The sequence below is a fragment of the Heterocephalus glaber genome, unplaced genomic scaffold (assembly GCF_053883595.1).
Source record: "Heterocephalus glaber isolate CG9 unplaced genomic scaffold, H.glaber_assembly_v1.0 deba00001457, whole genome shotgun sequence".
Lineage (NCBI taxonomy): Eukaryota > Metazoa > Chordata > Mammalia > Rodentia > Bathyergidae > Heterocephalus > Heterocephalus glaber.
This window is the reverse complement of record NW_028258305.1, coordinates 15818058-15845800: the sequence shown is the minus strand read 5'-3', so window position 1 is coordinate 15845800 and position 27743 is coordinate 15818058. Positions and strand designations below refer to the sequence as shown.

Sequence of the window (27743 nt, the reverse complement as noted above, 5' to 3'; positions counted from 1 at the left end):
GTAATGAGAGAAACATAAAGGAATACAAAGCATGATCCTCACCCTAAGAAATATAGCATCTAGGACATAATAAGACTCAAGCAAAAGAAACAATAATCGATTAACAATGAGAGGCAAAAAAAATATTAAATGAGTGAGACCAATAAAAACATGCTGTAATAGTTCAATGTCAGAAAAAAATTAACACAGGATAGAAGTAGTAAATAATAATTTTTAACTTGCAGGACTATATTAAGGACCTGGCATACATATTTTATATAATAATCACAATAACCTATGAACAAAATACGGTAAAGAAGGTATTTATAACCTTTTTTATCTTTTTGCAATATTATTTTATTTGCAGTCCTGGAGACCAAACCTGGGGGACCTGCACATGCTAGGCAAGCTTTCTACCACTCGCTGGGTCTTAACATCCTTATTTAAAGATGAAGCAAAGAGTTTAAATATGCCTATCTTATGAAGCCTGTACCTACAATGAAGAATTTGAATCTTAGTGTTTCCAAATCCAAAGCCAACATATTAGCATTTATGTTCTAAAGATGAGAGTTCCGTTGGACTCCAGAGGATCTCAAGATTCTTGTAACACAGGTATGCCCGACATGCGCCGCCGCCTTGGAGGCCGGGCGAGGCCGGGATGGGACGGAGGCCCGGCGCCCTGGGCGGCCTGAAACCTGTCCTCCCAGCCTGGCGACAGCGGCGGAAGGCAGGGAACAGTCGCGGGGGCAGGAAGCTGCTGCTTAAAAGGGCAGTCAGTGGTCGCCGAGCGCTTCCTCCTCGCCTCAGCCCCGCTCGCCTCTGCCGCAGCCATGTACCGCCGCCTGGGCGAGGCGCTGCTCCTGACCCGCGCTGCCCTCCGGCTGCTGGGCCCGCGAGCCTCCAGTCGCCTCCCCACTGCCAGCCCTCGGATTGCCTGCCTGCCGCCGCTACAGCGATGCAGCGGCCGAGCGCGAGGACGACCCCAACTTCTTCAAGATTGTGGGGAGCCTCTTCGACCGCGGCGCCAACATCGTGGACAAGCTCGTGCTCCTGCGCACCCGCGAGAGCGAGGAGCAGAAGCGCAACCGCGTGCGTGGGGTCCTGCGCATCATCAAGCCCTGCACCCGCGTTCTGAGCGTCTCCTTCCCCATCTGGCACCACAACGGCTCCCGGGAGGTCATCGAGGGCTACTGCGCCCAGCACAGCCAGCACTGCACACCGTGCAAGGGAAGCATCTGGTACAGCACCTATGTGAGTGTGGATGAAGTGAAGGCGCTGGCTTCGCTGATGACGTACAAGTGTGCAGTGGTTGATGTGCCATTTGATGGAGCTAAAGCAGGTGTTAATATCAACCCCAAGAGCTATTCAGACAATGAATTGGAAAAGATCACAAGAAGGTTCACCATGGAGCTAGCAAAGAAGGGTTTTATCAGTCCTGGCATTGACGTGCCTGCCCCAGACACGAGCACAGGCGAGCGGGAGATGTCCTGGATCGCGGATACCTATGCCAGCACCATAGGGCACTATGACATTAATGCACATGCCTGTGTTTCCAGGAAGCCCATCAGTCAAGGAGGCATCCATTGGGCGGATCTCCCCAATCGGCCGAGGGGTTTTCCATGGGATTGAGAACTTCATCAATGAAGCTTCTTACATGAGCATTTTAGGAATGACACCCGGCTTTGGAGATAAAACATTTATTGTTCAGGGCTTTGGTAATGTGGGCCTGCACTCTATGAGATATTTACATCATTTTGGTGCTAAATGTGTTGCTGTTGGGGAGTCTAATGAGAGTATATATAATACAGATGGTATTGATGCAAAAGAACTGGAAGATTTTAAGTTGCAACATGGATCAATTCTGGGCTTCCCCATGGCAAAGGTATACAAAGGAAGCATCTTGGAGGCTGACTGCAACATCCTGATTGATCCCTGCTACCAGTGAGAAGCAATTGACCAAATCCAATGCACCCAGAGTCAAAGCCAAGATCATCGCTGAAGGTGCCAATGGACCCACCACTCCAGAAGCTGATAAGACTTTCCTGGAGAGGAACACCATGGTTATTCCAGATCTCTACTTGAATGCTGGAGGAGTGACAGTATCTTACTTTGAGTGGCTGAGGAATCTAAATCATGTCAGCTATGGTCGATTGACCTTCAAATATGAAAGGATTTCTAACTACCACTTGCTGATGTCTGTTCAAGAAAGCTTAGAAAATTTGGGAAGCATGGCTGGACAATTCCTATGGTCCCAACAGCAGAGTTCCAGGACAAGATATCGGGGGCATCAGAGAAAGACATCATACACTCGGGCTTAGCCTACATGATGGAGCATTCTGCCAGGCAAATCATGCGCATAGCCTGAAGTATAACCTGGGCTTGGACCTGAGGACAGCTGCCTACATCAATGCCATTGAGAAAGTCTTCAAAGTGTACAATGAAGCCAACGTGACCTTCACATAGATGCTGGGGGCCAGCTGCCTTGCTACCCCTCCACCTGTACCTTCTGCAACCCTCTCACAGGTTACACGTAACCACAACAATCTTTCCCATGACTCAGTAGATAATGGACACATTCTCAACCCAGCAGGCCAAATCAGCCCCTTAGGAGGAAGGAAGATAAGGCTAGGGATCATGCACAAGCTATGCCAGAGAGCCACACAGGTATTTTGCCTGGAACTGCCTCCCTGACTGTGTTGCCCTGCTCCGGGGCTCCCAGCCCTGCCAGTGCTGACCAGGAAGGCAGTCAAAACAATGGGGGTAGCAGTGGCTCAGGTGATAAAAAGGATACAAACAAACACTAAAAGCCTCTAGAGTGAATACAGCCCTAAGGTAGACAACATACCATGGACTGACCCTGACAAGTCATACAGACCAGGCAGAGCTAAGCATCCACATAGCAAGAACCAGTTACAGGGGTATACAAACACAACAGGCTCCAGTTGAGACTCACTATTCTTTCTCCTTACCAATACTACAGGTCTAGAAAGAAACTTTGCTCATCTTTATCAGTCAGCATTCACTAGAGGAATAGGTTTAATATAAGAGATACAGGGAGATAGATAGATGATGATAGACGATAGATGATAGATAGATAGATAGATGATAGATAGATAGATAGATAGATAGATAGATAGATAGATAGATATAGAGATAAATAAGGTAGATTTACAATGGACTTCTGCAGAGTCAGGTATGGAAGAATGCAAAAGAGCTGTGTACTGGAGATCCAAAGGATCTAGTCAAAAGTCAAAAGCCCAGAGATCACTGCAGAGTTGTTTGTGAGTCCATATCAGGAAGCTGGAGGGTCTATGCTGAAAGACTATAAGGGTCTGTGCTGGAAGGTTGAGAGTCTATGCCACAAGGCTGAAGAATATGTGCTGTAAGCCTGGACAGGGACATCCAAAAACAATGGTAAAGAGTGGAGCTACTCAAAAGAAACAGAAGTGAGACCCTTCTTTCCCTTTTTATTCCTTCCAGGTTAAAAGCCTATTGATTGGCGCCACCCACACCCAGGGTGGGTCTCACATCTTCAGTAAATCTATTGTTCAGATACACCCAGATCTGTGCTAAACCAATCAGCTGGGTCCTTCTTATTCAAGATGACACCACACTTATCTATCACACCATCCAAACACCTCGGTGTGGAGCAATTTTTTTGACTCAATTTTCCCCTCCTCCTCCATCTCCTCCACCTCCTCCTTTTTCTTTGGCATCTTTTTTTTCCTCTTTATATCTTTATTTTCTTTTTTCCTTTTCTTCATTTTTTTCTTTTTCTTGTTTGTTGTTTTTTTCTGGATTTTTTTTTTTTTTGATACCAGGAATTGAACTCAGGACCTTGTATTTGCGAGGCAGGCAGCAGCACCACTGAGTTAAATCCTCAGCCCTTCTGTTATTTTTATTGAATTGCATTTTATTTTTATTCCTTAACTGGATTTTTAATCTCTTGCTTTTTTCTTCCTTTCCTCCTCTTTCCTTTTCTTTTTTTAATCTTCCACCTTCCATTTTCCCTGTCCCCATAACTCCATGTTTAAATTATCATTACCTATAGGCTTTATTAATTTTTAACCTTTTAGTTTACATTAATAGTGCTTCATTCTTTTTATTTATAATGATAGTAGAGTCATTGTTTTAACTGGTTTTTATTGTATTTCTTTTTTCTATAGTTTTCATTTTTTATTAACACATGTTGGTAGTACATCATGATTATTTCATGATCATGAGAAACTGATAGTTATACATAATGCATCTTAATTCTTTTCTATCCCCTTTTCTTTTCTACCAACCCCCTTCCTTTATCTTTTTGTCCCTTTCCTTTTTGGGAAAGAATTATCTCCCTATTTCCTATCACCTATCTTTTATTTTTCTCTTAGTTGTAGTGATAGTTATACAGTTATAGTTAGTTATAGTTATAGTTGGGATTTCTCATATAAGAGAATCTATGTGATGTTTAAGTTTGTGTGTGTGTGTTTTATTTAATTTACTTAACATTATAATCTCAAAGTGCATCCATTTTCCTACAAATGACTCAAGTTTATCCTTCTCTATGGCAGAGAAGTACTCCATTGTGTATAAATACCACATTTGCTTGATCCATTCATCTGGTGATGGATTTATAGACTACATCCTAGGTTTAATTATTCTGAATTGTGTGCTATAAACATGGGCATGCATGTATCACTGTAATATGATGTCTTTAACTTATTCAAGGAGATACCTAGAAGGGTAATAACTGGGCCAACGGAATTCCTATGCTTTTTTTTTTTTTTTAAAGAATCCTCATATTGGGCCAGGGATTTAGCTCAGTGGTTCCGCTGCCTGCCTTGCAAGTGCAAGGTCCCAAGTTCGATCCCTGGTACTAAAAAAAAAGAATCCCCGTACTGATTTCCATAGTGGTTGTATGAGTTTACATTCCTGCTGACAATGTGGAAGAGTTCCTTAATCCCTGAAGTCTCACCAGCATTTGTTGTTATTTGATTTCTTGATGATAGTCATTCCTTTTGGAATAACAGAATCTCAATGTTATTTTAATTTGCATTTCTCTAATATCTAATGGTGATGTTGAGCATTTTTTTCATGTACTTATTGGCCATTTGTACTTATTCTAAGAAGTGTCTATTCATTTCAGTTGCCTATTTTTATTGGGTCTTTTATTTGGAGGGATTAATTTTTTTGAGTTTTTTATATAGTCCCATGTCAAAAGTGAAGCTGGCAAAAAAATTCCATTCCAAAGGTTGTCTCTTCACTATGTCATTTACTTTACTGTGCAGAAGTTTTCTAATTTGGTATGATCCAATTTGATGAGTCAAAGTTATTTCTAGAGCAACTGAGGTTCTGTTCAGAACGTCTTTGCCTATGTTTATGCCTTCAAGAGTTGTATCTATTTATCTTTTAAAAGATTGTTTCTGTTTTAAAATTTAGATATTTGATTGATTTTTATTTTAGTTTACTGCATGGTGAGAGATATGGGTCTAGACTCAATCTTTGGTATGTAAATACTCCATTTTCCCAGCACCATTTATTAGAGGCTACCTTTCCTCCAGCATATGTTTTTGGCACCTTTGTCAAAGATCAAATGGCCAAAAGTGTCTGGAGTTGTTTCTGCATTCTCTATTCTGTTCCATTCCTGTATATTTTTGGTTTTGTGCCATGCTGTTTTTCTCACTGTAGCTTTGTAATATAACTTGAAGTCAAGAATTGTGATGCCTCCTGCATTGCTCTTGTTGTGCAAAATTGCTTTTGCTACTCAGTCTTTTCTGGTTCCATATGAATTTTAGGATTATTTCTGCAGTTCTTTGAAGAGTGCTATTTGTATTTTGATTTGGATCATGCTAAATCTATATACCAGTTTTAGAAGTATGGCTATTTTGGCAACATTGGTTCTGCCTATCCAGGAACAGGAGTAGATTTTTATTCTCTGAGGTCCTATTCAATCTCTTTTTTTTTTCAGAGTTCTATCATATTTGTTGTAGAGTTTTTCACTTCTTTGATTAGGTTAATTCCAAATTGTTTAATTTTTCTTGATGCTATTGTGAATGGCATTGTTTTCCTAATTTTTTTCTCAGTGAGTTCATTATTAGTTCACAGGAACTGTATTGATTTTTGTGTGGTGATTTTGTATCCTACCACACAACTGAATTTGGTTATTTATTCTAGGAGTCTTTGGGTGGAAATTTTTGGATCTCCTATGTAAAGGATCATGTTATATGCAAATAATGATAATGTGACGTCTTTCTCTCATACACACACACATATGTATTATCCCTTTTATTTCTTTCTTTTACTGAATTGCTCAGACCAATATTTCCAGCACGATATTGAACAGGAGTGGTGATTATTAGGGACTATTTTGAAAACCCATATTCTAGTAAATTGGAGAATCTAAAAGAAATGGATAAATTTCTTGACACATATGACCTACCAAAATTGAACTGAGTATATTTTATCAAACTTAAATAGATCAAATAACAAGCAATGAGATTGAAACAGTGATAAAAAAGCACTCCAACAAAGAAAAGCCCTGGATCAAATAGATTATTGCTAGATTTTGTCCGACTTTTAATGCAGAATTAACACAAATGCTCCTCAAATTATTCCATGAATAGAAATGAAAGGAATGCTTCCAAAGTCATCATGAGGCCAGCATCACCCTCACACTAAAATGGGACATGAACATAAGTAAACTATAAACCAATATCACTGCAAAACTCCTGAATAAAATATTTGCAAACCAAATTCAACAACACATTTTTTAAAAATCATGCACCATGATGTTGTAGTCAGAGTTTGCAATGGAAATAGATTTAATACAGGGCATATAATTTATAGAATTATTTGTATAATAGTCACCCAAAAAGTCAAATGCAGAAGAGGGTAAGAGATCTAGCCACATACTAGAGACCTAAAGAATCCAGCCAAGTGTCTGGATCCCACAGCAATGGCTCCCACAAGTCCAGCTAAAGGCCTAGAGTCCAAGGCAGTGTCCTCCATGAGTCCAGCCAATGGCCTAGAGCCCACAGCAATGTCTCAAGCTTGCCCATATCAAGGCTCTGAACCTGGAAGGCCCAAAGGCCCATGGTGGAAGCCAGAAAACCTGCACCAGTGGGGTGAAGGATTTATACCACCAGACTGAGGGATCTACATTGGAGCCAGGAAGTGATGCTCACAGTGAAGATCAGAGCTCCCCTGATGAGAACAGCAGCCATTCCCAGTGACAGTGAGGGCCCAAGCTCCACCAATGATAGAACAGCCAAGTTTGCATCCGGAAAACCAACAGCAGCAAGCTTCTTCTAGAAAATCAAGAGCCCAAGATGTTCCCCTCCATTCTTTTTATGTCTTTGACAACAACCTTCAGGTGGGTCTTCCACGCCCAGACCACACTGACTCAGTTCATTCGGGCATTCCAAGTTGACTATTAGTTAGTCTACCACAGTGATAGGTTGGTTCCACTCCAGGGATACAAGGATGACTCAGAATACACAAATCAATCACCATAATGCTTCACATAAATAGACTCAAGAATTAAAATCACATGATCATTTTAATTGATACAAAAAAAGTCCTTCAAAAAAATTTAACATCCCTTTGTGATATGTCCAAAAAAAAAAAAACAGGTACTGAGGAATCACACTTCAATATAATAAAGACTATATATGACAAATCCACACCCAATAGCATTCTGATTGGGGAAAAACTGAAATCATTTCCTCTAAAATAAGGAACAAGAGGACAGGGATGTAGCTCAGTGGTGTAGGACCTGACTGGCAAGCGCAAGGTCCTGACTATTTCTATTCAATATACTACCTGAAATTTTAACCAAAGCATGTAGACAAATGAAATAAATAAAATAAATAAAAATAAATAAAATGAAATAAATAAATGAATAAAAGATTGGAAGAAAAATAAAATTAACCTTATTTGCAGATGATATGATCTTATAGTTAGAAGACTTAAAGACTTGTTATGGCTTATATCTAAATGCCCCCCAAAGCCTCATGCACTCATAGTAGAGGCTTCTGGGAGGTGACCAGATCACAAGTGTGTGATCCTGCATTAATCTATTGATTGGTTTAGCACAGTTCTGGTATGGATAATGGATTTAAGAGGGAAGACACATCCTGGATGTGGTTGGAACCAACCAATAGGCTTGTATCCTGAATGGAATAAAAAGGAAAAGAAGGAAAGTTCACAGCTTCTGGCCTGCCATGCCATGAACTGTTTCTCTTCTCCTTTAGCTTGTGTATGCTGGGTATTTTGTCCCAGAATTAAGAAAGTAACTAAGACAAGACTCCATCAAAAGACTTTGACAGATGATAAACAAATTCAGCAAAGTTTCAGGATACAAAATCAATATGAGTGATTTTACACACCAAAAATGAACTAGCTTAGAAAGAAATCAGAAAAATAATTCTATTCACAGTAGCATCAAAGAACTAAACCTAGGAATCAACCTAATCAAGGAGGTAAAAACCCTCTACAATGAAAATTACAGAACTGAAGGCAGAAACTGAAGAAGACACTGGAAGACAGAAAGACCTTCCATCTTCATGGACTGGCAAAATTATTGTTAAAACACCCATATACTGGTGTTATAATTTTTTGAATCCTTTATTCATTCTGGATATTAATTCTAGAAAAATAGGATTTTAAAAAAATTCTTTTATTGGTATATTTTAGATATACAACACATTTACATTTCTCATTGGGAACTTGTACCTTTACATGATGCATCTTGGTTCTTAATTTTTCCCCATTCCTAGCCCTCCCTTCCCTATTTAAAAACACTTTGGTTCCATTTTTTTCATTTCTCATAATTTGTCCTTTCCCTTTTTTCCTTTCCCCTGCTCCTCCCACTTCCCCTACCCCTTTAGACCTTTTCATCCTATATTGCATTATCAATTATTCATTCTAATCATTGGAACATTTTAGGAACACAATATAATGACATTCATCGTTGGAAATTTGCACCTTTATTTAATCTCTCATGGTTCTTTTTTTTCCCCTTTCCCCTGCCCTCCCTTCAACCCCTCCATCCCTGCCTATTTACAAAGACTTTGTTTCCATTTTTCCATTTTCTCATATTAATTCCATTCCCTTCTTTCCTTTCCCCTACCCCTCCCACTTCCCCTTTGCCCCTTTTCTTCCTATTACACATTATCTATTATACTTTTTAGTTCTTATTTACACTTTCAGTTTCTCACACTAGAGAAACTATTCGGCATTTATACATGTGTGTCCTATTTATTTCACTTAAGAATATTGCCTCAATATGCATCTATTTAGTTATAAATGGCTCTAAATTCTCATTGTTTATGGCTGAGTAGTACTCCATTTTATTTTAAAAAAAGACATTTTCTTTATCCAGTCTCCAGTTGATGGGACTTTGGGCTGTTTCCAAGTTTTACCTATTACAAATTGTGCTGCTATGAACATAGGTACACATATATCACTGTGACATGATTCTTTTAATTCGTTGGGGAAGATAACCAGCAGGGGAATAGCTGGATCAAATGGGACTTCCAGTCCTAGTTCTTTGAGGTATCTCCATACTGATTTCCACAGTGGATGCACCAGTCTACACTCCTACCAGCAGTGGAGCAGGGTTTCTCTTTCCCCACAGCCCAGCCAGCATTTGTTATTGGTTGACTTCATGATAGCAGCCATTCTTTCTGGAGTGAAGTGAAATCTCAGCATTGTTTTCATTTGCATCTCTTGAATGACCAGCGATGTTGAACATTTTTTCATGTATTTATTTGCTATTTCTACTTCTTTGTTTGAGAAATGTCTGTTCATTTCAGATGTCCATTTTCAGATTGGGTCTTTAAATTTGGGAGGTCTGATCTTTCAAGTTTTTCATAGATTTGAGATAGTAGACCTTTGTCTGAGGAAAAGCAGGTGAAGATTTTTCCCACATTGTGGATTGTCTCCTCACACGGCTGGTGGTTTCTCTTGTTGTGCAGAAGCTTTTTAATAAGAGATCCCACTTGTTGATTGTTTGTGCTGGTTCATGGGCAACTGAGGTTTTGTTCATAAAATCTTTTCCTACACAAACGTCTTCAATAGTTCTACCTAACCTCTGTTCCAAGCAGTTCTGTGTTTCTATTTTAATATTTAGACCTTTAATCCATTTTTATTTTAGTTTAGTGCATGGTGAGAGACATAGGTCTAGTTTTAATCTTTAGCAAGTTGAAACCCAATTTTTCCAGCACCATTTATTAAAGAGGCTATCTTTCCTCCAGTGAGGGTGTTTGGCTCCTTTATCAAAGATGAGAGGGCTGAGTGTGTCTGGCATTGTTTCTGCATCTTCTAATCTGTTCCACTGGTCCTCAGGTCTGTTTCTTTGCCAATACCATGCTGTTTTTATCACAGTAGCTTTGTAGTAGAGTTTCAAGTTGGGGATTGTGATACACCCTGCCATCTCTCTGTTACCTAGAATTGTTTTTGCTATTCTGGGTCTCTTCTTGTTCCAAATGAATTTTTGGATTGTTTTCTCAAGGTCTATGAAGTATGCTGCTGGAATCTCAGTTGGAATTGCATTGAATCTATATAGCAGTTTGGAAGTATGGCCATTTTCTCTATATTGATCCTTCCTACCCAGGAACAGGGGATGTCTGTCCATTTTCTGATATCATCTTCAATCTCTCTTTTCAGAGTGCTATAGTTTTCAGAGAAGAGGTCTTTGATTTCTTTCATTAGGTTGATTCATAGGTATTTCACTTTTCGGATGCTATTGTGAAAGGAATTATTTGCCCTATTTCTCTCTCAGTGAGCTTGTCATTGGTGTAGAGGAAAGCTATTGATTTTTGTGTGTTGACCTTGTCCAGCTACTTTACTGAATTTTGTTATTAAGTCTAGAAGACTTTTGGTGGAGTTCTTGGGGTCTTCTATATAGAGTATCATGTCATCTGCAAATAATGACAATTTGACTTCTTCATTTCCTATCTTTATTCCTTTTATTTCTTTCTCTTGTCTAATTGCCATGACTAATGTTTCCAAAACTATATTGAACAAGAGCAATGATAGGGGACATCCCTGTCTTGTTCCTGATCTTAGTGTGAAGGATTTCAGTTTTTGACCATTTAGTATGATATGGGCTGTTGGTTTTTCATAGATGGCTTCTATCAGTTTGAGGTAGAGACCATCTATTCCAATTTTTGGTAGGTTTTTTATCATAAATGGATGTTGGATTTTGTCAAATACTTTTTCTGCATTTTTTCTGCATCTTTTTCTGTATTGAGGCAATCATATAGTTTTTGTCCTTGGCTCTACTGATATAGTGTATTACATTGATTGATTTGCATATGTTGAGCCATCCCTGCATCCCTGGGATGAATCCCACTTGATCAGGGTGTATGATCTTCTTGATGATCTTCTGCATTCTATTTGCCAGTATCTTATTAAAGATTTTTGCATCTATGTTCTTTAGTGAGATTGGCCTATAGTTCTCCTTTTCGATTGGGTCTTTCTCTGCTTTGAGGATCAGTGATGCTTGCTTCCAGGAATGAATTTAGGAGTATTGCTTCCCTTTCAATTTCATTAAAGAGTTTAAAGAGTAGTGGCAGTAGTTCCTCTCTAAATGTCTTGTAGAATTCAGCAGTGAAGCCATCAGGGCCTGGGCTTTTCTTAGTTGGTAAGTTTTTAATTACTTTTTCAATTTCATTGGTTGATATTGGGTTGGTCAGAATTTTTAGGTCTTCTTCATTCAACTTTGGTAATTCATATGTATCTAGGAATCTGTCCATTTCTTCTGTGTTGTCCATCTGATTGGCGTATAGGTTCTGGAAGTAGGTATTGATCATCCTCTGGATTTCGGCTAGGTCTGTTGTAATTTCATCCTTTTCATTCCTAATTGCATGGACTTGGGCCTTTTCTTTCCTTTTTCTGACAAGGTTGGCTAAAGGTTTGTCAATTTTGTTGATTCTTTCGAAGAACCAACTCTTGGCTTCATTGATTTTTTGTATCATTCTCTTAGTCTCCATTGCATTGATTTCTCCTCTGATCTTTATAATTTCCTCGCTTGTATGAGCTTTGGGTTTGTCCTGCTCTTCTTGTTCTAGAAACTTGAGGTTCCATATCAGGTTGTTTAATTGGGCTCATTCTCTTTTCCTAATATGTGTATTCACTACTATGAATTTCCCTCATAAGACTGCTTTCATTGTGTCCCATACATTCGTATATATTGTATTGTCATTGTCATTTAATTGAAGGAACTGTCTGATTTCTTCTTTAATTTCCTCTGTGACCCATTGGTTATTCAGAAGTGTGTTGTTCAATTTCCATGTGTTTATGAAATTTTTCCAGTTTCTTTCGCTATGGACCTCCAATTTCATTGCACTATGATCTAATTATATACAGGGGATAACTTCAATTACTTTGCACTTACTTAAACATTCTATGAGCTAGTATGTGGTCTATTTCAAACAACGACCCATGTGCAGCTGAGAAGAATGTGTATTCTGATTTTGTGGGGTGAAACACTATGTAAACATCTGTTAAGTTCATTTGTTCAAGAAACCAATTGAGTTCTAGTATTTCATTACTTATTTTTTGTCTAGTTGATCTATCTGTTTGTGACAGTGGAGTGTTGAGGTCCCCCACTACAATTGTATTAGTGCATATATGACTTTTCATGTCTGTTAGTATTTGTTTTATATAGTTGGGCGCACGAGTGTTTGGTGCATAGATATTTATGATTGTCATCTCTTCCTCTTGGATTCTTCCCTTTACAAGGATGTAGTGTCCTTCTTCATCTCTCTTAATCAGTGTTGGTTTGAAATCTACTTGATCTGCAAAGAGGATAACTACTCCTGCTTTTTTTCAGGTTCCCATTGCATGGAGTATTGTTTTCCACCCTTTAACTTTCAGTCTATGAGTTTCCTTTTGAATGAAGTGTGTTTCTTGTATGCAGCATATTGTTGGATCTTGCTTCTTGACCCATTCTGCCAGTCTATTTCTTTTGATTGGTGAATTGAGACCATTAACATTGATGGTTATAACTGAAATGTATTGACTTGTCATTGCCATGACTTTTTCTTTTTGTTGGGTTCTCCCCCTTTACATTTAATTTCTTGTCATACCAGATGGGTTCATTCTGCTTTGCTTCTTGGGGTTGTGATTCTCAATGTCTGTTCCTAGGATATTGTGTAAAAATTTTTGGCATGCTGGTTTGTTATTCACGAAGTTCCTAAGGTGCTCTTTGTCATGAAAGTATTTTATTTCTCCATCCATTTTGAAAGATAGTTTTTCAGGGTACATCAATCTGGGTTGGAGGCTGTTTTCTTTTAGGGTTTGGAATATGTCGCTCCAAGCTCTTCTTGTCTTGACAGTTTGTGTTGAGAAGTCTGCCGTGATTCTGATGGGCTTTCCTTTGTATGTGATTTGTTTCTTTTCTCTAACTGCTTGTAGAACTTTGTACTTCTGTTGAGTTTCTGGAATCTTAACAATTATATGCCTATGTGTAGTTTTTTTTTTTTTTGATGAAGACTAGGTGGAATCCTATATGCCTCACTCATCTGTATGTCAAGTCTTTTCCCCTGCTTGGGCAGTTTTCTGCCATTATTTCTGTGAAGAGATTTTTTATGTCATCTCCACTCTCTCCCGTTTCTTCATTGACTCCAGTCAGTCTTATGTTATTCTTCTTTGCATCATCTAGCAGCTGCTGGATTGATTTCTCATGTTCCCTTAGAATTTTGAAGCAATTTTCCTTTTCCTGGTCATTAATTGCAGTCTTATCTTCTGTATCTGAATTTCTGTCCTCACATTGGCTCATTCTTCTGTTTAGACTTTCAATGGAGTTTTTCATCTACTGGAAATCTATTTGCATCTGTTTTATGGATTCCATTTGTTTCCTATGTTGGGATTCCATCATGTTCCTCAGCTCCTCTCTAGATTTATTAATCATGTCTTGCACCAGGAGCACAATTTCTCCAGCTATCTGAGAAATTATTTCTGATTTCATTTTTTCCAGATCCCCTTTTGTTGCCAGTTCAGTAGGTCCAGGTGGTTTAGTATCAGAGTGTTTCCTCTCATTTCCCTTTGGGGTTGCTGTAGGTGATCTGGAAGTCTGGTCTTGAGACTTATTTATGTGTTTTCTCATTTCAACTGGGGGGGGCGGGGCAGGGGGGTGCTGTTGGTGCTTGAGTGGCTCACCTCCTCTGATCTGGGAGAGGTGGGACAGGGGCCAGGAGTGGCAAGAGGGATGGTGGTCAGGAAGCCCCTTCCTCTGGACCAGGAGCTGTCAAGGTGGATGAATTTTTAAAAAGACAAGATCTCGGCCAGTGATTTAGCTCAGTGTTTTCACTGCCTGACTCACAAACACAAGGTCCCAAATTCAACCCCTGGTACAAAAAGAAAGACAAGATCTTAATGCATAAATGGGGGACCCAGGATGGTCAAAGCTCTTATCTGGCTTAGACACCATCTCCTGGAGCTTGCCACTATTTATTGAACATGAAGCTTCTAGAAGGGGTAAGGGGTGGTGCAGGAAAGAGTGAAGTGGAGATCATTGATGTGAGCAGGTTCCTAGGAACAAAAGAATATTCTAGTAGGAACAGATCACTGATTAATGGAAAATTTGTTTCTTCCCATGGATTAATTTTTGCCTCTATAGGAGTTTTCTGTATGAGTCATGCTGCACTATTGTCTTGCCATCCAAGACATCACAGTGTCATGGATCATTGAAACTTCAGTGGTGTGGAGAGTTATTCCTTTCCCACACACCAACTGCTGGCTCTTCAGGCAAACCATTGTGGACCAATAGGCAGACTCAGACTTTTAATATAAAAAGCCAATTTATGAATTTTAGCTCATTCAGAGTGGTCTCCATGAATTGAATGAATTACCAATTTTAATTTTATGACTTTTATTATATTAAACAATGAGGACTTAACAGGGAAAATCACAAAAATAAAATATTTAATATTTAATATTTACTGAGTTTTTATTTAAAAAGCATCAAAATTTTCAACATTGACTGGTTTTTGATGTACAATATCTAAAAAAAGAACAATAGCAATAAATTTCTATATGAACAACAATTAAAATACCAATAGCATTCTACAAAAAAAAAATCTTTACTTCAATTATCACACCTAAGGCAGTTGTCACACATAACAATAGCACATTCCATACACATGTATTGCTAACAGTACATATGTTTGGCTTTCCTGGCCTTTTTGTAGGACATACTTGGCATCTCACTGGTCTTGCTGTGTGGTCAGGAGGCTCACACAATGTGTAGTTAACAGGAATATAAAGTAAAGTATTAAATTATTAATATGCATTGCACATTTAGAATAAGCACATTTTCACATCAGCTGTGTACTTGATTATAAAATCTTAAAGGTAACTACAGAATTAAAACAGGTAAACTACAATGAAAATACCAATAGAACACTACAACAAAAGTAATCTTTGCTTCAATTGTCACATCCAAGGCAGTCTTCACACATGACCACTGCATGTTCCATGCACACATCTTGCTTACACTGACAGCACATATGCTGGGGTTTTTCCTATGTGGCAGCCTTGTCACCTCTCTTCTCTTCCTGTTTTTTCAGGTGCTTCCTACTATGTTGTAAAATGTGCACTGAGAAGGGAAATAAGATATCAATAAAATAAAATATCAAATACATGATGAATAGACATCATCGTGTAGAATTGACATGAACATTTTCACATCAGTTGTTTAATTGCTTACAGAACCTAAAAGATAACATCAGAAATAAAAATCTATGTGAACTACAATGAAAATACCAATAGAACTGTACAACATAAACAACCTTTGCTTCAAATATCACACCCCAGGCAGTCTTCACACATGAAAACTACATGTTTTATACACAAGTATCATTTACACTGATAGGATATATGTTTTGTTTTCCTGTCCTAGTAGGGCACAGTTGACATCTTTTTTGTTTTCCCATTGTTGTAGTAGGTATTTGGGATGCTGCACCTGCCTGTTCACCTATCAGTTCACCAGTGTGGTTCACACTTTTTCTGCATAGTTCCCTAGGCAGAAACATTTTGTTTTTCCTCTGCTGTAAATGATCATTAATGAGTTCCAGTCCAAATACTCTAAGAAAATTTCTCCGTGGTATTTTGCACTTGTTATTTTCTTTGTAAACTATCAAACTATTTATGCCCCATAAGTTTAGGATTGATTAAAACGCAATCACTGGCCAATGTTTTGTGTTTTGAGTGACATCATAGTTACTGCCTAACTCATCAATATCTACTCTTATTTTGGTTTTGTTGTAGAAAGTTTCTATCTCAGGCTTCCATTTTGTTGAGGTTTCCCTATCAGTATTTCCATCATGGTGCAATATTGACATCAGCAGTACCAGTTTGTTTTTCTTTGTAATATATGAGGCCAATGTAAATCTTTCTGAGATCCAAAGATTGTATCATAAAATTCTCTGTTTTGAAATTGCAATATTTCATTTGGAATTTCTGCTTTTTTTCCTGTGTACAATTCCTATGCTGGTCAATTTGTACTCCATTTGAAAATGTAACATTGATTGGAAACTGATAAACCAATTGTTGAATGTCATATTCTGATTAGTTTGGGAGATGGGAACAACAAGTTGGCTCACAACATCTTATTACTATATGAATAAGGACTTGGTGGCTGAGTTCCAGGATAAATTTCTTAATTGAAAGCATGATAAGTCTTCACATCTACAAGAGTATAATTTTTTTATGTCATATTTTGACCCATTGCTTTTCCATAAATCTTTTACATTCATGCAATTACCTTGGGAAATCCCTACTAAGCACAGCAGACCTATGAATGCTTTCAGTTCAGCTAGTGAGGTGTCATGATAAAAACATTTTTGAATATGACTATTGGCTCATTCAAAACATTTTACATATATTTCAGCCTTTGTGTATTTCACATCATCTCATAGCATTTCATCTGCAACAATTTCCAATATTGAATGGCAGTGCTGGCATTCTGACCAATAGGTTTCACCTTTGCCAAGATCTCACTATATTTTTGTGTTGGGAACAATGCTACATAATTCTAGGGAAAAATCGTTTGATTAGGCCTAGTTCTTCAGCCTACAGGCCAGCTATGGCATTCCAACACATAATTCCATTTTGGCCTTGGGTCACAACTGAGACCTTAGTGATCCTGTGATGCTGTGATGCTCCAGGGCAAGACCACACCTGTGGGAGACACCCTGGGAGGAACCAAATCTTCATCTGCATACTTCCTCATTGTTCTTAGATTTCCACCACCCCCTAGTCTTTTGTTACACCTTGTTTATCCAAATGTGAAGTGCTGAAATCTACATATTCATTTGTTACATTTATTTCTCCCAATGTACTGAGTAAAAGGTGCTGCAAATGTTCACCATCACTGGTCATTCGAGAGATGCAAACGAAAACAACACTGAGATTCCACTTCACTCCAGAAAGAATGGCTGCTATCATGAAATCAACCAATAACAAATGCTGGCAGGGCTGTGAGGAAAGAGGAACCCTGCTCCACTGCTGGTGGGAGTGTAGACTGGTGCAAGCACTGTGGAAATCAGTATGGAGATACCTCAAAGAACTAGGACTGGAAGTCCCATTTGACCCTGCTATTCCACTGCTGGGGATCTTCCCCAAAGAATTAAAAGAATCATACCACAGTGATATATGTGCACCCATGTTCATAGCAGCACAGTTTGTGATAGCTAAAACTTGGAAACAGCCCAAATGCCCATCAACTGGAGACTGGATAAAGAAAATGTGGTTTTTTTATAAAATGGAGTACTACTCAGCCATAAAAAATGAGAAATTAGAGACATTTATAGCTAAGTGGATGCACATTGAAGCAATACTCTTAAGTGAAATAAATAGGACACACGTGTGTAAATACTGAATAGTTTCTCTGGTGTGAGAAACTGAAAGTGTAAATAAGGACTAAATGTATAATAGGTCATGTGAAATAGGAAGAAAAGGGGCAAAGGGGAAGGAAGTGGGAGGGCTTGGGGAAAGGATAGAAAGGAATGGGATTAATATGAGAAAATGGAAAAATAGGAAGAAAGTCTTTGTAAATAGGGAGGAATGGAGGGGTTGAAGGGAGGGCTGGGCAAGGTTGAAAAATAAGAACCAAGAGAGACTATGTAAAGGTGCAAATTTCCAATGATGAATGTCATTATATTGTATACCTAAAATGTACCATTGATTAGAATGAATAATCGATAATGTAAAATAGGAAGAAAAGGTCCAAAGGGGTAGGGGTAGTGGGAGGGGCAGGGGAAAGGAAAGAAGGGAAAGGAAAAAAATGATGAGAAATGGAAAAAATGGAAATAAAGTTTTTGTAAATAGGGAAGGGTGGAGGGCATGAAGGGAGGGCTAGGAATGGGGAAAAAATAAGAACCAAGATGCATTATGTAAAGGTACAATTCCCAATGAGAAATGTAATTGTGTTGTATATCTACAATGTACCAATAAAAGAATTTAATACAAAAAAAAAAAAAAAGGTGCTGCAAGCTAAGGGTTTTTGTCTTTGCTGCCCAGAGCAGCACTGATTAGACCCAAAGCTCAGCTTCTTCTCAGTCTCATTTTTCTACCTTTCCTGTAATTCGCTGTGTGCTGCCGTGGCTTGCAGGAGACTAGGACTTACTGCAGAGGTTCTGGTAACGTCCCCTTCCCCTGTTCCCTACATTTTTGGACCTAGTTCTAACATTGGATCATTCCATTTAGTTGCATGACAATTTGAAACACTTCAACTAGTCAAATATACACTCACATTGCTTTTTTCTTTGTCATCTGAATCAAGTAGATTGGCATTCTCTGTGTCTTTATCAGTTGATTCTTGCTCCATTTCACTGTCATGGGAACTTTGGCTCATATGACCAACACCAATGTCATTGTCATCATCATCATCATCATCATTCACCCACACGCTCTCCTGTTATGAAAACATGTATTTTACCATAATGGATCATTTTCATCATCTATGCATGAATACTCTGATGATTCACTTTTAACCCCCTCCAAAACTTGCAAATCTAGTTTTTCATGTGCCATCATATTTAACTAAGCTAATTCTAGTAGAAAAATCAAAAGATTTTTTTTTTTGGTACTGGGGATCAAACTCGGGTCCTTGTGCTTGTGAGGCAGAACCACTGAGCTAAATTCCCAACCCTTCAAAAGATTTTTTAAGACAAATCCTAGAGTGGTTTGGGCATATTATACCCTCTATGATGTTCAGGTAATCATATACAAAACCTGTTAGAAGGAGCATCATGTGGGTGAAAAATCCCAGTTTGACACTTTTGCACACATGTTCACACTTTGCTGTTCATAGTATCAAGTGGATAACACAAAGATTGCTTCCTCTATCCCTCAGACAAAGGTACTGAGGTGCACAGCCAGCTACTATTATGCTAAAGTAAAAATTTACAGTAGAAAAGTAAGGGATATGTTTGTGGAACCCAGTATTATGCTCTACTAGCAAACCTGCAAGAACCACCCCTGTGTTAGCCTCACTGTCCAGGTTTGTATTTACTGACTAGATCCAAAAATGAAGCATGACTTGAAAATATAAGATAATTTACAATTATCCAAACTTTTTTGCCAGAAAAGAAAAAAAGTAAATAAGTATGTGAGAAGAATGCAGTCATCTGTGTTTTAGAACATAAACTATGTTGCCAGGGATTTAGCTCAGTGGTTCTGCCACCTGCTTCACAAGCACAAGGACCCGAGTTTGATCCCTGGTACCAAAAAAAGAACATAAACTGTGAAATATATATTACATTGGTATGCTCATCATTAAACAAGACATAATTAAAACAAACATCTGTCTCTTGGACTTCACATCACAATTACAGGCCTTCCGCATAACCTTCTGTTATGGCTTGTGTCTAGATGTCCCCCCAAAGCCTCATGTGGTCATAGGTGGGCCTTTTCAGAGGTGGCTGGATCTAGAGTGTGCGATGCTGGGATAAAGTGTGTGATGCTTAGATTAAAGGCTGTGTTACTAAATTAGTCCACTGAATGGTTTGGCATAGTTCTGGGTGTGGATAATGAGAAGGCCCACCCTAGATGTGAGTGCAACCCACCCTAAGGGCTTGTAGCCTAGATAGAATATAAAGTACAAAAAGAGAGCTGCTGTTGTTGCTTGCCACTGCTGCTTTGCTACTTTGCTACTTTTCGGTGTTCTGCCTGCCATGAACTTTTTCTCCTCTCTGATGCCCCTCTTCCATGTCTCCCCTGCCAATTATGGAGCCAGCCAATTATGGACTAAAACTTCTACAAACTGTGAACTACAATAAACCTTTCCCCCTTTAACTCTAGGTGTTGGATACTTTGTCTCAGCAATGAGAGAAGAGTAACTAACACAATTATTATTTTCTAAAGCTGTTTAATTTCCAACTTTCTACATTTAAACTGTTCAGTCTCTTCATTTTCTAAACTGAGGTACTTTTTCTGATCTAATTCTTAATTTCTCTGAGTTAAAGAGACTTCACCACAATGCTGCTAGAAGCCAGGAATGACCTATCATCCACAGCACTCTTGAGTGGCAAGAAAGCACTGTGCCCAGCAGAACTGAGTGCAGTCAGCCTGCCTCCCAGACATGCTGCTATCTCTCCAGCCTGTTCTTGTCATCAATCTCCACTGCACAAACACAGCAAGTGCATGCTTAATTTTTTTGACTAACTTATCAGCAGCCCCATTAATATTCTAAATTATCCTCTCTGGAAGACAAATTGTTTCACCATTCATCTTCTTTAAATATTTTCTAGTCACAAAACATGGCCTCAAATTCCCTGCTATCATTTTTAGGACACAATCTTTTTTCACTCTCTCATCAAAAGTGGGTCCTCCTGTATTCTCAAGGGGAGTGCTCACATGAGACTGGTATATTTAGCTCACCATAACTCCACTAAGTCAACAAGCATTTTTGCAGCCTCTACCATGTTCTAGGCAATCTCAGAGATCCCAAAACTACAAAGTAAACAAAAATCTCCATCCAAATGGAGCTTACAATTCCGATGAATGGATACTGGCATTAAACAAATCATTGCGTTAAACTTACAATATGTCAGAAAATAATGCAGGGTAGAAAGGAGACAATACTCTAGCCAAGTTCTGGAGAGGATGAAGCAATGCCTTCCTCATAGTTTTACGGGGGAAAAAAGTATTAGAAGAAAGCACAAAATGTGTTAATTCCACATGGTAAAAATATGCAATCGGTTGCTTCTGGTCAGGACTACACCCCTATTTTTTTTCCTATTACATTTTGCCTCTTCATTCCGTGAGTTTAAAAGCAACTCTGATACAAGAATTTCATTGCATATCTTAATCCAATGCCATCTCTTCCCATAGTGACGTCATCCAAACAAAGCTAATGAATCCCAATCTTAACTCTACCCATCAAGTATAGATACCACTTAAGGTACAAATATAGACTCTGAGAAGCTATTGCCACCCTTGACTGAGCATCTCACAGCTATCTTAGAAACCAAATCTCCTAATCTAAAAGCTCATCTTTCTGCCTAAGCCTGCTTCTCTTCCTGTCCCCACCATCTCAATCACCCAAGTTGGAAATCTTTAATGTACACAAGGCTCCTTTTACTTCTTTCCACTCAGTCCTCAGCCTGTAAAAGAGCATCAAGATATTTTTCCTTGTATATATGTGGTACTACGGATCCTCAGCTAACTCTTGAGGTCTTAGCAAAGGTTGGTGACCTCATTATGACTATGTGATCAATAAAGTCCTGCCCATAGATTATGTCTATTTCTTCCCAATTAAATGCAAGCATACATACCACCACTATCAAAACTCATAATCCATTTTAAATACTTCATCTTTATTAATAAAGTTTGATTTTTATACATTCTTCTGGAGATTTCCAGGTACATTACTAACAATTTAGACCATAAAATTTAAGAAAATCTCAGCCATTCACAGATTTTCAAGAATACACTTAGACTCCAGCATTGTTAAAAACAAAAAACAAAAAAAAAAACCCTCTAGTTATATAAATATTACATAACAGGCAAAGTAAAGGGTGGCAAAGACAGGCATGGAGTTGTTATCTCTAAGCTTTGAGCTTTTTCCATTTTTGCTGCATATCACCTTAAAGTCTAAGTTGGAACCGTACTTCTGAGAGCTGCCAGAGTAGTCTAAAACTCCTATAGCCCATCATGGGACTCAATTTTCTGGTAGAAAGCAGTGCTTAGGAAAGTCTTATTTAAAATCATCACCCAGCTACAAATGAAAACCTTCCCAACAGGGACAAGAAGGAGCATCTGCCTGCCTTGTGCTTAATCAAACACTCCAGAGCTGCTGTCTGCTTCAATAAATGCTACTGGGGTTTTCCTGATTTCTGAATGAGTTCTCAGTATTGCTGTCTTGAGCTCTTCTGTGCTCTCTCTCAGTATTGCCATTGTTTTCTTGTTCAGAATTTTATGTATAATCATCTGTTCCACCATTGACTTTTCTGAGACCAATCTTCCTTGTCTTTTGTAATTATGGAAAGCTGTTCTCTTTGCAGGCCACACACTGTAGATATCTAAAACCTGGAGAGAAAACACTCTAATTGTAATTATAATGGATTTCAAATTCCTATTATTCATGTTGGAAAGAAAACATGCAGTGAGGATTCATTACTCATCTTCTTTAAAACTCAAGAAAAAAATAGTACTTGAACATATTTTTGTTAGAGCTCAGCCTTTAGTTTTAAAAAATCCTTAATTACTTTTTCAGAATTTTTTACACACAATTATATTTTTATTTCCATCTTAGTTAAAGCAAATTGAGGGTTTTAGTTTGACCACACAAATATAAGTAAAACCAATTGTACCTACATCCAAACCAAAACCAATTGATCTCATTCCCCTGGGACAGGTCAATGTGTAAAACCAACAATCATTTTGAAATTCTGAAGCCCAATAGTAGCAAAACTACTAACTGTTGATTATTATGCAGGTCTTGTATTGATCTAATTAAGTGAAATGGAAATCCAATTTCAAGCATTGTTGTACAAATTTGCATATGACACAAGTAGTCAAAAATCTGTCTGAAGTTAAATGAAGCACATGTACAGTCTTCTTATCAATTTGAATTTGGCTTTTCTACTCAGCCCTATTTTGAAATATTGCATTCTCAACGTCTGCCAACCATTCATGGCCCAAATGCTGTTGCTAATAGCTGCTTGCTATACCACTGCCAACTCTCTCATTGAGCATTAGTAACAAGGAGTGGGCACAACATAAGCCTGTATTTCTTAAGATCTTCTGGGAATTTCTAAGGAAAAGGAGAAGCAAATAGATTCCATACTTACTCACAAGTCAGTTCTTCCTAGACTTTAGGAGAATGTGAGCAATAGGAGATCATTTTTTTTACAAACTACTCAGAATTTAGACACTAAAAAATCTATTCTGAAGTCTTCAAAAATACAAGGCATTCTTCTTTGAAAAGAAAGGGTATATATGAAAATAGACCAACAGGAAGCATGAGAGAGCCAGCTTGAGAGTCCCTTGTTCCCTAAAATTTCCCACAGAATTATCAGCTAGTTGCCTCCATTCCACTTGGATGAAATAGCTAGTATCATCACACCCTGACATATGCATCTGGTGGTACAGCCTAGTGTGGACACAGGTGGGACAGGAAGGAAAGCTGAGTCCTTGCCATGGCTACAGGTTTTCCCAGAGTCCTGGAGAATGACTTTTGCTCCATCAGTTCCTCTCAATTTGACATTTAAAATGTTTTGATTAAAGAGCATGTGTCTTGAACAGAAGAGGAAAATGTTCCACTCACAATCTGCCTGTACTTTGTGATTTACCAATAGCAGCTAACAAAAGGAAAATAAAGTATAAGAGTGAAGTAAGTGTGTAAGGAGAGAGAATAATGAGAGCAGATGCAATAAACAACAAGCTTTTATAAAGAGTCATCATGCCAGGAACAAAATTGATTGCTTTTTTACCAGGAGAGAATTCCAAATGAAGAGCTAGAGATACACATTAGCATTTGAGGTTAAGAATTCAATGCAATATCTCAAAAAATAGTGAATTATACCTGGAGTTGTAGCTCAGCGGTCAAGTGTGTGTTTAGCACGCAAGAGACCCAGGGTTAAATTCCAGCACCACTATACCCCCCCAAAAAAAATAATGAATTAACTTAGAGAAATTTTAGGATAATAATGACTAGTGTAGCTTATCAGACATTTCACTATATTTTCGGGACTTTGCATATGGATTACAAATGAGTAAGACATAGTCTCTTTGTCCTTGAATAATTCCCAGCTAGTAAGTCAAATAGTCCAGGAAACTAGAGAGACTGGGATAATCTCTGCCTTGGAGTCAAAATCTAGACTGCAAAATTGCCAAAAGATCACAAATTCTCCAGTCAAGTGTCATTTTTATTCTTATCTCCTTCTTATATATCATGTTAACTTGCAAAAGCAGATAATGAAAGACATACTTGTACAGAAATCTGTTTACCAGGTAACCTATTGCCACAGAATGGCTCAAAGCTTGAGCACTTTAATACTATTAAACTTTAATTTTTGGATACAATGGTTTGATTTTCTAATAAATATTTTTAAATAAAACAGCTAACAATACAGACGTGGTTTTTAAAATCTAAACTGATTTCATCTTTCATTTTAAAATATATATGTCTGCACATATACCCAGAAGTATATGGTAATTGTATTTTTAGTTTTTTGAGGAACTTCCATACTATCCTCCATAATGGCTGTAGTCTTAGATATTTTTCTTGTCTGTAAAATGAGGATAATATGATACTTGCTTGCCTGTTTACCACACAAAGGTTTTGAGAGATTGAAATAATTAAAGTTTGTGAAAAATGTTTGTAAATAGTAAAGAACCTTAATGTTAGTGGCCATCATCATACTGCAGAAAGCCAAGATTGCTGAGATAATGGATGCAGTTCTCATTTACAGACCTGCAGGGAAGATGTACATAAGAAAGAATTGCAGAGAGCTTAATTAAGAGAGATTCAGTTACTCACAGATCCAAAAGACAAACAACACAAGCCAAAACAGTGAATACCACAGTGCACTAGAATCAAGACAAGTGGGATGCTGTCCTGCCTATACAATCAGGATCATGGTTTGGAAAAGCCAAAGGAAATATAGTTCATGCCTCAGTAATTATCTCTGAATATGTTTTGAGCTCTTCTCATGATAACCCAGCTATACGTAAAAGATATAGTTTCACTAAAATCACATTCAGAAAATTAGATAGCCCACAATATTCAACCTCAGAATGTGGATTTGTACTATAAGATTAAAAGTTCTCATGGGAGACTTAGTGGGTTTAAATAAATGAATTGTTAAACCAGGATGTTGAGTAAATAATTTCAGATCCTCTTGAAAAGGTTCAGCTACCAGTAAATATTTTTTTTTTTTTTTTTGCGGTACCAGGGGTCAAACTCAGGACCTTGTGATTCCAAGGCAGGCACGATGCCATTGAGCTAAATCTCCATCCCCAAATATTCCAATTTTTAACTCAAAATTCTAGTCTACAATCAAAACTCTACCCTAATTGCTGTAAGTCTTTGTAACTGACCAACTGAATATCTTTATGCTTGTTTTAAAGAACCCAAGGAATCACCAGGCCAATCAAAGTGGTTAAAGGAATACTATGTAGATGAGTCCTTAGCCTTTTTAAAGCCTTGGTAGTTAATTGAAATCAGAAACATAAAATCAAACCGAACTATAATTTGAAACTTTTTCCCCATAAAATACTTTTGCTACATCAACAAATAGTGTGAGCAACCAAGTATCTATCAGTCAAATTCAATGCAAGAAATAGAAATTAGTATTTCAGTATGAAGAAGATTTAATAAGGAAAAAGGTATGTTCAAAATCATTGAAAGAACTGGAGAAGTTAAATACAGGGTGCTGCCACTGACAAGGTTTTTTTGCTTCAAAGTCACACCACACCACTTCAGCTATGATCAAGAAGTTACTGAAGACAATACATGGCCCCACATTTATGAGTTGCTTACCAGAGAGTAGAAAATGGCATTTGAATGTTGAAACTACATTCATATTTAGGAGTCAGCTTATCAGCTGATATCTCTATAGAAATATATCCTCTGCCTCCCTTCTCATCCCATGCATATACATATCTCTAGCTGAAAATACATCCCATCACCATCCACACTTTAAAAAGAGTCTAAAAAATATAGCTTATAGTCTTCCAGCCCCATTTGTATGGATTGGTTGGGATAAAAAGGAAAGAGAAGTGAATGCTGAGTATAAAAACTGTATTTAGCCCAGAATGGTATATGCAAAGTATTTATGCAGTTATATGCACATTTAAGCATTTTGGAAGATTGAGAATATACAAGAGAAGAATTTATTTATAATTTATTTATAATTTATTTAGAATTTATTTATAATTTACTCTCAAGAAGCATTTATTCTAAGAAGATGAAATGGGTGAACAGTTAACATCAGCAAAGAGAATTACTAGTATTCAACAAAGAGAAAAGTTATAGGATTGAAAATAAAGTTTTGTGAGTAAAAAAAAATAGTAAAATCAACATAAGAAATCAAGAAAATTGATTTTATGTTGGATAAGACAAAAACAACTTGCTCCTTGTTATCTGCTTCTGGATTATTTCAATAATAAGGACAGCATTGTTCATAAGAGGAGATTTAAAATTCCTCCAGGGTCAAAATACACTCATGACTTCAACTTGATCTGCCTATATCACAAATTAGGTGAAATTTTCTACATCAAGTAATTATACAAATACATTCCATCATTACAAAGTAAGTTCTTCTCTTCTTCTTGGGTTATAAGGTTATCAAAATATGAAAAAGAACAAAATATAGATCAATATGCAAAGCAGTACATAAAATGGGCACTTTAGATAAAAAACAGGAAAGCAGTCAAACAGAGAAGACAAGATAAAACACCTACCACAGGCTTTGAGAAAAGACAACCAATATAAATAAAAGCCTACTGATCATGACAGACAGCAGAGAGAGAGGGGGCACAAGAGCCTAAGAAATCCATGTCTTCACCAAGGATTTGCTTCTAAATGGAAAATATAACAGAGGTTTTTCTGATTAGTGAGTCTCTCAGGTTTTGTTAGTTTATCATTTGTTCAAGGTGCTTCTTGTGAGATACTCCCCAGTGGCCCACCTGCAAAGTTGCTCAAGGCCCATCCATGACCAGCTTTGACTAGGTGCTGCAAACAAAACAACCAAATGAAGAATCAGAAAGTATGAGTGGTACTGTGATCTGGAGGCTACAGCTAACGTGCCACAGCTTACTGTAAGCTTCAAATGGCATGACAATTATGTTATCTGTAAAAAGTAAAGTTAAATAGTTACTATGCCATAAAGTCCTCTCCCATTCTAAGTAACCATTTCTTGACTAGAAGGAATCCTCACAGAGGCCCCAGCCAGAAGCCTGCCCAGACAGCAGCACAGCACAGGGATACAAAAGGCCATCACTCTGAGCCCAGGAATTGGCTTAGTGGTGAGAGGCCCTCTCCAAGGATTGTTGAGAATTGAAGCCCATAAGAGAGCAAAGAGTCACCTCAATAAAGGTGCAGCAGACTGCAGCAGTTGGTGAGTTGTTGGGGTCAACACCTCCTACCAGAACCCAGACTTGCTGTGGGGGAAGGACAGCTCAAACCTGCATTATAACCATGGAGAGTTCAAACCCAAAGGAGGTCAGGGAGTTCAATTCCAGCCTCACAGCCAGAAATCAGCCTGGACTTCAGTGCAGTATGGCTGGCTCACTGAGATCAGTTGAAACAGATCTGTACACTACCC

At 38.0% G+C, this 27743-nt stretch overlaps 1 long non-coding RNA gene and 1 pseudogene across 2 annotated transcripts in view; one reads left to right on the top strand and one right to left on the bottom strand.

Annotated features, from left to right (window-relative positions):
* The first annotated feature begins 809 nt into the window (after positions 1–809).
* Positions 810–2442, top strand: LOC101717377 (glutamate dehydrogenase 1, mitochondrial-like; annotated as a pseudogene).
* A 12444-nt stretch (positions 2443–14886) lies between these two features.
* LOC147826967 (uncharacterized) overlaps positions 14887–27743 on the bottom strand; it is a 38712-nt gene continuing 25855 nt past the window's right edge. For both annotated transcript variants that reach the window (XR_015453108.1, XR_015453109.1), the window contains 2 exons: positions 18722–18883; positions 14887–15565 (listed from right to left, as the gene is read on the bottom strand). This is a non-coding gene — a long non-coding RNA (uncharacterized LOC147826967). The remainder of the gene's footprint in view (positions 15566–18721; positions 18884–27743) is intronic.